We start from the raw sequence: 13,375 nt of genomic DNA on the forward strand, positions 1-13,375 counted from the left end.
TCAATTTTTTTTTTATATTTAAAACATTTTCAAACATTTTCGGTGAGTACAGTTGCATTTGGTATTATTAACGTAAAAGTTTTTTTATAACATCTATCTTGTGGTTGGCGTCACTCCAAAACAATGTAAATTCCACCTTCGCACGACACGCCACAAATTCACTTCAAAAAAGCGCGTACACTTTCCTTAAGGGCCGGCAACGTTCCTTGCAAGAGTATGTAGGCGGCGGTAATCACTCCTTTTCCATAAAAAAAAATAATAAAATAGGTATGTGCCACGTTATAACGTTGTTACAATAATAATGAAAATATTTTCTTATCAAGTTCTGGTAAAACGAAAAATTTCCATTTTTTAGTTTACTTGATTTTGAAGTGAAAACTATTTTTTTTTTATATGGAAAAAACATTGAACCCGCGACACTGTTCCCGTTAACAAATGCACTTCATAAGTATTCTCTTCATAATAAAAAAAAATTTAGACAATTCATTTTTTTTTTTTCAATTATTCGGGAATTATGTAGTAAATAATAATAATGAACAGAAATGTGAAAACAAAGTTAATGAGTTAAAAATGAAACAAATTTGTATTTCTGAATGTATATGTAATGTAGTAATAAATTGATAAGGATTAATATCGTTTGTGTAAACAGCTTTTTCATTACCGCATTATAATTGCCAATTTTTTAATAGTTATTTATGCAATTGTTGTGTAATAAGGGTTATTAAAACACGAATGTGGATTTATCTCACGAGGCGAAGCCGAGTGTGATAATAGTATCACATGAGTGTTTTAATACCTAATTATCAACAGTTGCATACAAGACTTTATCTACACCCAAAATATGAATCCTCTAAAAGATTCTGAAACAGTTAGCTTACTGCTAACATTAAAACAGCCAGTCCTAGTAGTAACCTAATATCATCCATTACTGATTATATACAATTAAACTAAGTATTAATGAAAGAATTATTTATTTTAGTAGTAATTTACATTTTGTATAGTGCAATAATTAAAATTCACTTGAATATTATGTTCTTTTGGAAATTAATCGCTCATTGTTTGTAAACAAAACAATAAAAATGTCGAAGAAAAATGGCGGGGATTCGAAAAACCTACTTTTTTTTTCGGCGCGCGACGTTCTGGTGGTGTGGAACGCGCGTAAACCAAAATGTTCTTTTTTTGAAATTCATACAGATGCCACGCATCGAGCAATAAAAATGTGGCTGTCTGTTGAAACTCTTTGAGCATGAAGGAAATGAAAAAAAAAATAGAAGTTTTGTTATGAAATTCAGTACAACATGACAACACTCTTTTGGGTGATGTAATGGTTATTAGAACATTGGGTGTTTTAATGTTGGCAATAAGCTAACTGTTTCAGAATCTTTAATAGAGGATTTAAAGCATGGGTGTAGATAAAGTATTAAAATGGATATAGTCTGTTATCCTTAAGAGATAGACATATGCCATCACAGACTTTTCTGTAGACCTGTATAAGATACACAATTCCATGATACATTATTTTGTTATATCTCTAAGGGTTAAGAAAGAGTTTTCGTTGAAATCTCTCAGTCGGCTTATTTTTTTCGACACCTCCAACAAATGCCGTTCATATATACAAAAATGTACACAAAAACTTAACAAATTATATACTAAAACCTTCCTCGAGAACCACACTATCCATTGGTGGAATCAGCATGAAAATCGTTAGAGTAGTTTTTGAATTTATCGCGAACAGACATACAGACAGACGCGGCGGAGGACTTTTTTAGCCAAATGGCATACGGAACCTTTATAGATATCATCGTGTCTGTCTGTCTGTCCGTGTATGTCACAGCCACTTTTTACAAATCTATAAAAACTATGCCGTTGAAATTTGGTAAGTAGAAGTATTTTGTGAACCACAATAAAACTTTCACACAAAAAGAAAAAAAACAAAGTTTGGGGGTTACCCAAACTTTACAATACTTAGAACCTAAGTTCAAATTTTTTTTTTCATCAAACCCATACTTATATCTATGGATAGGTCTTCAAAAATGATATATGGTTCCGTATATCATTTTTTTCAAAACCGAATAGTTTGCGCGAGAGACACTTCCAAAAGTGGTAAAATATATACCCCCCTTTAATGTCTAAAATAAGATAATGATAAAACTAACTCGGGGACTCAGTGCTCTGTGAACGGCTGGATCTCTTGGCGTTGCGTAGAGACGTCGCATCATTGTGTGTCTTCTACCGCATTTATCACGGGAAGTGTTCCGAAGAGCTGTTTAACCTGATTCCTGCCGCCGAATTCCACCTTCGCACGACACGCTACAAGTTAGGATTTCATCCCCACCATCTGGATGTGTGGCGGTCCTCCACAGTGCGGTTTTCAAGGAGCTTTCTCCCTCGTACTACAAAGCTATGGAATGAGCTTCCTTGTGCGGTGTTTCCGGGACAATACGACATGGGTACCTTCAAAAAAAGCGCGTACACCTTCCTTAAAGGCCGGCAACGCTCTTGTGATTCCTCTGGTGTTGCAAGAGAATGTGGGCGGCGGTGATCACTTAACACCAGGTGACCCGTACGCTCGTTATTCCTCGTATTCAATAAAAAAAAAATACTAAAAAAAAATATAAGAAGTACATTACCAGCAAACTTCCACCGAAAATTGGTTTGAACGAGATCTAGTAAGTAGTTTTTTTAGTACGTATTTAAATGATGAGAGCTCATTTGCGCTGTTTGATTTTGGTCAAAGATTTTTTGCCTTTTCCATTTAAATAATTTAATATAATTTCCTTTCTATAAAACTTTTATATTATGTTACTTGCTGCTACGGAACCCTTCATGGGGGAGACCGACTCGCGCTTGGCCTCTTTTTTTACAATGTAGTGATTATTTAATATCATGTTCACACGTCATTGTTTAAGTTGTCACTTGTGTGGGTACTTCCGAAGTGTCACTGTCATTTTCTATTTCTATTTTGTAAAACGAGCGTCTCATAGCATAGCGTGACAGCAAAATCTTATTCACAAAAAAAAATAGTTTAAAAAAACTGAAAAACGAGATTTTTATAGAAAATCGAACTAAAGAATAGAAAATACTTTTTAGTTTGGTTTATTTATAAAAGCGTATTTTTTTAAACTATTATTTGATATTATTCAACAATGAATTAATAATTCTGTTTGGTATTCGAAATGTTACATAAATCGCTTAAAGATAATGGTTGAAATTTAAAATTTCAATCAATTCCTGCCTTATCCGACGATATATGAAAATTATATAAATCAACAAAAATCTTATTTTGCATATTGAAAAATGGAATAATTTCATCAAATTAATCTATTGCAATCGGTCCTCGATAAATCTACGAAGTTTGAACGAAATCTGGCCGTTTCTATTGGGTCAAAATCGCGCCCAAATGAGTCGGTTACAAACAAACATACATACAAGTGAAGCTAATAAAAAGCATAATAAAGTATACGTATTATTATTTTTTTAAAAAACTGTGACCGCGGTACGTTAAAGAATATCCCATTGTAATCGAACCTACGATTCAAGTCAGCCAAAACTCACTTCAACAATTACTAGAACGATCCACTCGAGTCTGCAGTCATTAACATTTTATGTACGTAAGCGTTTTGGCACAAGAGCAACGAACGTAGATCTGAGATCTGCGATCTGAGAGCAGAGAGAGGAGAGCTGAGAGCTAGGTGGCTCAGGTCAAAGCTGACAGGCTGTGCCCTTATTTACTTAGCTCGTACATAAGCGGTACATAGCCAGCGGTAAACTGAACCAAGAGATGCGGTAGGGTTGTACTTAATCTTGGGAATATCGATGATTTATTACGATTATTTGTGTGGTCTTATCAAATGTTACAACGCTATTTTGTTTAAGTTGTAGAAAAATACATACATCAAAATTCACCGTCATAGCCGTTTTTCAATACTTATGTGTACTACTTTTATAGGTGATCGACGGAACGATGCAAAAGATGATGGGCCCTAATGCTATCTAGTGGCAAGTAATTTTGCTTAGCACTTTGATAAGCAAAATTTTACAGAGCATTTGATAACTTTTGGGATCACAAAGCTTTATTTTTACAAAACACATAGAATAAATTATACAGTTTATTTTATTTCACATCAGTATGAGCGAAATGAAGGGAGCGATTGAATAATAGCTAACCAATGGTAATAATATATACCGCTCGCTGTGGAACAGGGACTAAACTTTGTCATATAACTGTCTACTTGACATGAGCAAGTCACTTATATACTACAATAATATATAAACAAAATATTACATATATTTTGCAAATTTTACAAAAACCTGCTTTAATTATGAATACAATCAAATGACAGAAAAATCTAGTATATTATCGATAAACTTCGGAAGGCTACATCACTACCTAGCGGCGAGTGTGCGCGTCGATAAATTCCGAGCGCGTTGTCAATCGCTCGCGAGGAGCGTTCAGGAATTAACGGCACAGGGCTGTCAAGGCGCCGCCCGGCTGTCCCCCTGCCGACCGCATCTAGGGTTGTACATACATCAATAAATTTGCATGTTAAATTTGTACGTGTATACAATTTCGTGGTGCGTGGAGATATCGCAATACTATCGACATTCTTGGTATCCACGTATTCTCATAGCATCATAATTATAATTAACCAATTAGATATTTCATCAAAATACATTTTATATTTGGCTTATTATCAACTATGTTATTTTGGCGGTTGACTTTAACTTATCCTTGAGATATTTAGGGTAATGGAGTCGAATATTTGTAAAAATAAGACTAATTCAATATACATATTATATATAATGTATATACAAAGTGGTGTATAACTGTGGGCGTATCATGAGATTCCCTGTATTGCAAATTTAAACATAGAAAATAAAAGACCACTGAAATACTAAATATAACCTAAATTATTGAACATTGCTTGAATTAAGACCGCCTATACTAAGTGCCTTTATTCATGCTAAAATCATATTCAAAATAAGTTCAGCACAGCCCTGTACAAATTGCGCGTGTACACTAGCACCGTGAATTATACGGATTACGGGTTTACGTCGCACATGCCAGCTATGTGGGCGAGCAGCGAGCGTCGTACAGTGAACAGTGTACACCGCAGTGCACGGAGCACGGACGCGCCCCTCACCCCGCACGCCTGCACGCTTGCACCCGACTTATTATCGATATTAGCATCGACAACACTAACGTGCTAATTTTGGCCGTAATCTTAGGCTCGCGTGGCATTAAGCAATGCGGTGACGCAAATTGTGTTTTAGGCGTTTCAATGTTTTTTTTCCTTTAGGCAGGGCTTGTATTATGCATAGTAGTTGGCTTAGTTTGTTCTTAAGTTATTTGCAATTTTATTGTGTTCGAATTCGATTAGAATTAACGGCATTATTATTATTATTATAATATACTTTTCTTTCTGAGATTTGCGAGAAATATGACCATCTTCGTACGGATTCTTACTCTAAAATATCACAGTTAAAACTCATGAAGAAGATAACACGGCATTGATAGACTATACGCCGAATTAGTAAATATCTATGAAGTACAAAAAATACCTTTTGCACTGAGACTAATAAGAAATTATATTAATACTAGCTGACCCGACAGACGTTGTTCTGTAGATAATAAAAAAAATACTGTTTTATAGGAATTTGCCAATAATATTTCAAAAGATCAAAAATTATTTCGTAAAATATGCTCCCTGCTGTTATAATGAAATTGTTTCAGAACTGTCAAACCGTGCGTCAATAAAATCTCTCATGGAAAATATGTCCATATAAACCAAATTTGGAAATAAAAATAATAATGGGTGCAAAAACGAAATAAAAACTATCCATCTCTCAAGTATGACTAAACTACACTCCATGAAGTAATAATCCCCATTTAAATCCGTTCATTAGTTTAGGAGTTCATCGCGGCCAAACAACGTGTCACGTAATTTAAATATATTAAAAGATACTATAATAATATTATATAAGTAGGTGTCATGTACACACATCAAATATTTTCACAATATCCAGTATATCAAATTTTTTCACAAAACAACAATATGTATAAAAAAATTTTTGCAACAATTTTCCAAGAAATAACTCTATTCAGGCTGTAACCAATCGACCTCGGAATACTTAAGGGTTACAGCTCCCTATAACCGAATCACAGATACTGGTATTTTAGCGAGAGAGTTCTGTTATTGCAGAAGTTGATACTTCAAAGTTTTTTTTATAGACTTTTTAGCCAGCATTGCAATGTAACAACCATAATGTTAACACGAGGAACAAACATAGACTTTTAATGCCTACTACTCGGTTAAGTCGAGTTAGTAAGTATTTTATTGGGCGATGTATATGCTTCTACAATATGATGCCAGAAAATGTACAAAACAAATGTGTTACGAAATTTAAAATAATTGTTAAAAAACATTTGTGTGGGAAAGGTTACTATAACATAAACGATTTTCTTAATGATACCACAGACAGGGAATGAAGCGAATACCCTCAGACTCTTTAATTATAAATGTTTATTGTACGATATCACATTGTAATCCACATATTTAAAAAAAAGCCCGCTGAGTTTCTTGCGGCCCTTCTTCTCAGGTCTGAGGCAGTCTCTTTTGAATGGGTGGTAGTTTTTGACGTTCAATAAGTGATTTTAAATCCTATTTTGAATAAAATATTTGAATTTCAATTTGATACCACAGACTGGGAATGAAGCGAACACCCTCAGACTCTTTAATTATAAATGTTTATTGTACGATATTACATTGCAATCCATATCTTTATATATATAATTCTTATGTGCGTGTGTATGTCACTGAGCTCCTCCTAGACGGCTGGACCGATTCTAATGAAACTTTCTGTGTGTATTGGTGGATTCGAGAATGGTTTAGATTCACAATTGAACTACCTCCTAAGCCGCTGGACCGATTTTGATGACTTTTTTGTTTGTTTCAGTGAATTTGAGATTGGTTTAGATTCTCAATGCCGCCCATATAATATAATTCTCCTGCTCATGTGTATGTTAGTGAACTGCTCCTAGCGGCTGGACCGATTTTTCAAATTTAAAACATGTGTACAGGACAACGTCTGTTGGGTCCACTAGTTTTTATATAAAAAAAAAGCCCGCTGAGTTTCTTGCGCCCGTTCTTCTCAGGTGTCTATTTTGAATGGGAGGTAGTTTTTGACGTTTAATAAGTGATACTGAATAATAATATTTGAATATGACTGTATATTTATTGTGTAGTGTAACATGGTACCGAGGTATCTATTGATTACGTGGTACACGGGTGTTATGATTCGAAAACGGTATCTAATATGTACTTATGAAGTTCATTTTGCAGCTTACTGAAATATTTTTTTAACAAAATAATATGCTTCATTATTATATCTTACAGTACCTACGTAATAAGGGTCAATGTTACTTGTACAGCGATTCTAATACTCTCAGTTGTTGCGGTGAGATAATATATTTATATATATAGACTAGCTGACCCAGCAAACGTTGTATTGCCGATATTAAAATCGCGATACAAAAGTAACTGTTGATCGTAGATGGGTGAAAATTTGAAGTTGTATGTATTTTTAAATGCTGACTCATAATCAAACAAATTTAAAAAAAATGCCAAAACAATTAAAAAAATTTAGTGTAGACCACCCTTAACATTTAGGGGGATGAAAAATAGATGTTGTCCGATTCTCAGACCTACCCAATATGCACTCAAAATTTCATGAGAATCGGTCAAGCCGTTTCGGAGGAGTTCGGTCCCGCACACCGTGACACGAGAATTTTATATATCAAATATATTAAATTGCTATTATTAAAAAATGGACTGTATTGCATTAATCGAAAGAAATTAAACCCAATCTGCATAACTTTTTTTTTGGAATTTTGCAATGACAATATCTTAAATAATTTCTACGTCTATATAAAGCCTCTTGCTGATAGGCAACGAATGGCTACAGGCCAGGTTAATTACTTTAGTGTGCATGACAGTTGCTTTCTACACTCGCGATACATCAGTCTTTTATATTTATGTATAAGTGTGCGTGCGTTGCTAAAAATAGAGGTTAACAGTTCACCGCTATTTTTCTCGACATGTTTACAGCTGCCACAGATAGACTTATAAATTATCTAAGGCCTGTGTTATCAAATGTTTTCAGAATCATGATTTTACTAATCATGTATAACTTAACGGTTAAAATCTCGTGAACGGCCATTTTGTTTAGTAACGAGTTTTGATTCGTCGCCAACAAAGAAGTAATCAGCAGTACGTGCTCTCGTCGCGCTGAGTCTAAATCCATGGACACCATTAAACAGCCAATATCTACATTTAGTACAGTAAATAATTAGAGACGCAATGACAACAGAACGGACCGCGCGTGTAATGGCATCTGTGGCTAGGGCTGTCACCGGTAATAAAAAAAAACAACAATATAAAAAGAATTTTCATAAATGCTACACACAAAATAAAAAAAAATTAGGATCTATGGTGTTCTACGGGTTCGAATCTGGAGTTCCTGCTGGCCAGCCCAGTGTGAGGCTCCTTTGCACATCATTCGGTTCGATTATTAGTAGCATAACGGAGTCTTTTTCTTACGCATAAATGTGTAAGCATTACTGTGTTTCAGTCTGCCGTAGCTAGTAAAATTACTGGGCAAATGATACTTAATATCTAATGTCTCAAGGTCTAGAGCGCAGTCTTAGTGCCGCTCAAAATTTTTGTGTATTTCAATAATCCTGAGCGGCACTGCATTGTAATAGGCATGGCGTATCAATTACCATCAGCTGAACGTCCTGCTCGTCTCGCCCCTTATTTTCATTAAAAAAAACCAGCAAGCTCCAATACAAAATAATTTCAGGCTTCCAAAACTCTTTTATAATAAAGCCCCAGACGTTATCAATAAAAAAATTAAGGGTTCTATTTTGCAAGATCTCGACGCGATATCTTATTAATCCAACTGCAAATATCTAAGAAATCAGCGATTATATAAGTCAGTGTTATAAAATTAACAGTTTTATTTCTGAAAGAGCGTAAACAAATTTGTAAGTACCTACTTTATGAGAGAGATTTTACACCATTTTTGTCTCTCTGCGCGCAATTCGATGGAATGCTGTATGCTATAATTGGCATCAAAACTAATTGAAAGAAAGCAACTTTTTTTTGCATTTAATTTTTATGCCCTTTTTTTATGAAATAGGAGGACAAACGAGCGTACGGGTCACCTGTTGCTAAGTGATCACCACCGCCCACAATCTCTTGCAACGCCAGAGGAATCACAGGAGCGTTGCCGGCCTTTACGGAAGGTGTACGCGCTTTTTTTTCGTCAAATTACCACATGTATATATATTTATGATATTGGCTGTACTTTTTGTGTGCTGTTAATATTTGTCTCATCAGTGAGACTCGCTAGATAATAATGTAAATTATTTCAGCACAAGTAATAAGTGACAACCCTGACAATGGAGTCGTGTAAATTGTTGATGTGTACAGCGGCGGTGTTTTGAGCTAGAATTAGTTGGGACAGGCGATGTAAGCGGCCGCGCCGAGACGCGCTATAAGTAGGTTACTCAACTTATGCCCGGTTTCTGAAGCTCTCTGATAACTTGTGATGACTGATTCTTTTATTTGCTATGGGCTTATTAAAGTTATGTATAAGATCAGCGTCTGTTCCGCCATTCTGTTGCCGCTATAACAACAAATACAAAATAAACAAAATGAAAGAAAATATTTGACAACTCACTTCTAGGATTAATACACAAATAAAATTTGCAAAACAAAATTTTATGAACGATGCGGGATTCGAACCCACGACCTCCGGCGTTCCGTGCCGTTGAGCAGGTTATCAACTGTAAAGTAGATCCTGTAGATGAAGCCACAACTTGAGAGTTGAACAAAGCAAATAGAATTTCATACCGAGGCGGTACTCGAACGGTTAGCTCAGTTGGTTAGTGCACCGGCACGGAACGCCGGAGGTCGTGGGTTCGAATCCCGCATAGTTCATAAAATTTTGTTTTTCAAATTTTATTCGTGTAATTTTTAAAGGTTATGTTTTTATAGATAATGGTGCGGAACCCTTCGTGCGCGAGTCTGTCTCGCACACTGCTGGTGCTTTTATTTAAGCGTATTTTAATTTTTTTGTTTACTATTTATTGCTTTTTTAATAATAATTTCGTAGTAAACAATAATCGGTCTTACTTTTTGGTGTGCGCTTGTGCCAAAATACGCCCCTTAGTTTTTTTTTATCATAATAAGGGACAAGACGAGCAGGACGCCGATGGTAGTTGATACACCTTGCCCATTACAATGCAGTGCCGCTCAAGTTTCTTGCAAAACCCAAAAATTGACGACCCGGCCCACGACGCCGCCGCAAGCATCGCCACTTTAGTGAGCATGACGAACCATGTTATAGCATACACATGATAACTGCGAACTTCAAGTTATTTAATAATAACATAGACTCTGACAGCCTTCTAGAAAAATCTCTAAAATGTTTCTCGAGCCTCCTCACGTTCTCAACGTACCTTTTATACACTACTACTTTGTAGTACAAACTAAGCTAAAAACACATTTATAAGAAGATGGTGTGATTATTACAATAACTCATTAAGCATATTTGATATATTCTCGTTACCCATTTCAAAATATAAATACAACTAGCTGACCCAGCAAACGTTGTATTGCCGATATTAAAATCGCAATACAAAAGTGGTGGTGAAAATTTGAAGTTGTATGTTGACTCATAATCAAACAAATTTAAAAAAAAATGTCAAAAAAATTAAAAAAAAAAATTGTGTGGACCACCCTTAACATTTAGGGGGATGAAAAATAGATGTTGTCCGATTCTCAGACCTACCCAATATGCACTCAGAATTTCATGAGAATCGGTCAAGTTTCGTTCGTTCCGTTTCGGAGGAGTTCAAAGTTTAACACCATGACACGAGAATTTAATATTTTAGATATTAAACAAGTGTTGTTGTTTTTCGAGCAAGTGCTCGAACCAGACTAATGTCATCTTTCATTATATATTATTAGTACCTAAGTATCACTCTTTTGATTGTCTTAAAAGAATATTTAGGAAAATGTACATGTAAATAATTATTTATAATTAAATTATATTATTTTCCTTAGCTTACACAATAGTTTATTTTAATTATAGTCACAATATGTTTTAAGTTTACTAGTAATATGTCTAATATGTTTACTTTACTTCTAAATAATTAATAGAACTGATAGGTCTGTTTGAACTATATACTATGTAATTATGCTTGAATATGACTGTTTGTTTGCTGAAATAAATAAAAATAAGTTATAAAAATAATGCTCACAAAGTAAAGTTATGTTTAAGTAACGTTCGATTATAGATTATTGCAGCGCAAAAACAATTTCAGACCATAGAGGGAATTAATGTAACCACAGACAATAAATAGTTCGCGGCAAAGAGTTCCAATTTCGAATAGATCTTGCTGAGCCACAGCCGCCAGTAATATACGACGGAGAGCGTAGCTCGTCGTTTTGGCGGGAGTTTTTATGAGAATGGCCGAGAGCCGGGCTGGAGAAGGCACGTAATTTACGCGTGAGCGGTCGCCGGTGCTGGTGATTACGGCTACTGGCTCGCCCTGATAATCCCGAACGTTTGCAATGGCTCTGACGTGAGTGTTAATGCGCCCTGTTCACGGTCTTCATATTTATATAACTTTACTGCACTGTCATACAAAAATAATGCTAAATGACACGATACTAATTATATAATCTTATTTATACCGTAGCTGAAGTACTTGGAGAGCGCGGCACCGAGTAAGTAAAACATCTTCCCTAATCCCTACTAGCGTTGAGACACGCATAAGTAGAGCGAATTGAATGTAGGGTTATTCGCATCGCATGTACGAACAACATATATCTTCGATCTTTATGCGTAGCTCCGCTAACATTAAATCTATAATTGTAAGATACATTTAAACTTCTATGACTTCTAATACCTTTTTATTAAAAAATCACTAACCTATTATTACATTTAACATGACCACCGTCAAACCCACACAGCAGAAAACATTTAAAAATAAAATTTACCTTTAGCTTACCAATTTTTTTTTTAATAATATCAGCTGTTTGAAATAAACTTAGTTAATTGTTATGACGTGATTATGACTATTCTGCCGGAAGTCACGTAGTGCTCGTGGGCAAGCGTCCTCTGCGGCTCCACATCTCCTCTTTCACTGATGAAAACCTAAAAACCGTTAAATGTTATCAATAATGTACTTGTACCTTTTGTACTTCAGTTTTAAAAATCCTGTTTAGTTTTCGCCTATTTCTTATTATGTGGTCTACTGGAGCCTCTCCGTTGCACAGGAAGCCGGCTAGATTATGGGTACCACAACGGCGCTTATTTCTGCCGTGAGCAGTATGTGTAAACATTACTGTGTTTCGGTCTGAAGGGCACCGTAGCTAGTGAAATTACTGGGCAAATGAGACTTAACATCATCTCAAGGTGACGAGCGCAATTGTGGTGCCGCTCAGAATTTTTGGGTTTTTCAAGAATCCTGAGCGCCACTGCATTGTAATGGTTAGGGCTTATCAATTAACATTAGCTGAACGTCTTGCTCGTCTCGTCCAAATCCGTCGTAAATCTTATACAGTATTTATGACTTTAGATACAAGAGTATAAATAAGCAGTTGCGTTTTTTTCAGCTTAACTACAAACCAACGCGATTTTTAAATATAAAATCAAGTTTGATGTATTAATTAATTAATATAGTGATGTAACTTAAGTACTATGCCAAGTACTTGCCAGACAAATAACAATTGCATCTCCATGTAAATTTATTAAATTAAATTTATTTTGAGTCAAATGTCGTACCGTGAACAGGCACCTTTACATTTACTAGTGATTTGGAACGGCTACGGCCGCGTCGGACATCGGCGTGGGTGAGGGGTCATTAAGATGGCGTGAGCTCGTTACCACCCCCAACCCCCCCATGCCTCCTATACCCCCCCAGAACCCCGCGGGGGGTGGGGCCTGAGCCTTAGACGTGTCCACTAACTTGATTATATATTCAACCGATTCGTTAGCCGAATTGGAAAGAACGATACTCTTTGATTATTTCTGCGTTTAGCTTCCATGTACGGTGGTATATTCGGCAAGCTGTTTTATTAAGGCAGCGGGCGCCTGGACTTAAAGCCGATTTTGTTTTAGGTAGCTTTTTCTCTTAAAAGTGACGAAGATAAGTAATCATCTGTCCGAATAGTACAAAGTTTTAGACTTATTTGTATAGTCCTATGGAAAGACCAGTCTAACTTGAGATATTTTTGTTGATATATATTAGGGATTGGTCTCCGCTGCGCTCGATACCGCACTACTGAAGAACAATAGCTTT

General features: G+C 35.6%; 2 protein-coding genes across 2 annotated transcripts in view; one reads left to right on the forward strand and one right to left on the reverse strand.

Annotated features, from left to right (window-relative positions):
• Positions 1–13,375, reverse strand: part of LOC126964869 (serine/threonine-protein phosphatase 5) — a 415,601-nt gene that overhangs the window by 133,279 nt on the left and 268,947 nt on the right. The window lies entirely within an intron of this gene.
• The window catches only part of LOC126964854 (dynein regulatory complex subunit 7), a 57,548-nt gene continuing 55,734 nt past the window's right edge, over positions 11,562–13,375 (forward strand). The window contains exons 1-2 of the mRNA XM_050808173.1: positions 11,562–11,653; positions 11,771–11,798. The gene's annotated coding sequence lies outside the window, so the exon portion shown is untranslated. The remainder of the gene's footprint in view (positions 11,654–11,770; positions 11,799–13,375) is intronic.

This window comes from Leptidea sinapis, chromosome 6 (assembly GCF_905404315.1).
Source record: "Leptidea sinapis chromosome 6, ilLepSina1.1, whole genome shotgun sequence".
In the NCBI taxonomy this organism is placed as follows: Eukaryota; Metazoa; Arthropoda; class Insecta; order Lepidoptera; family Pieridae; genus Leptidea; species Leptidea sinapis.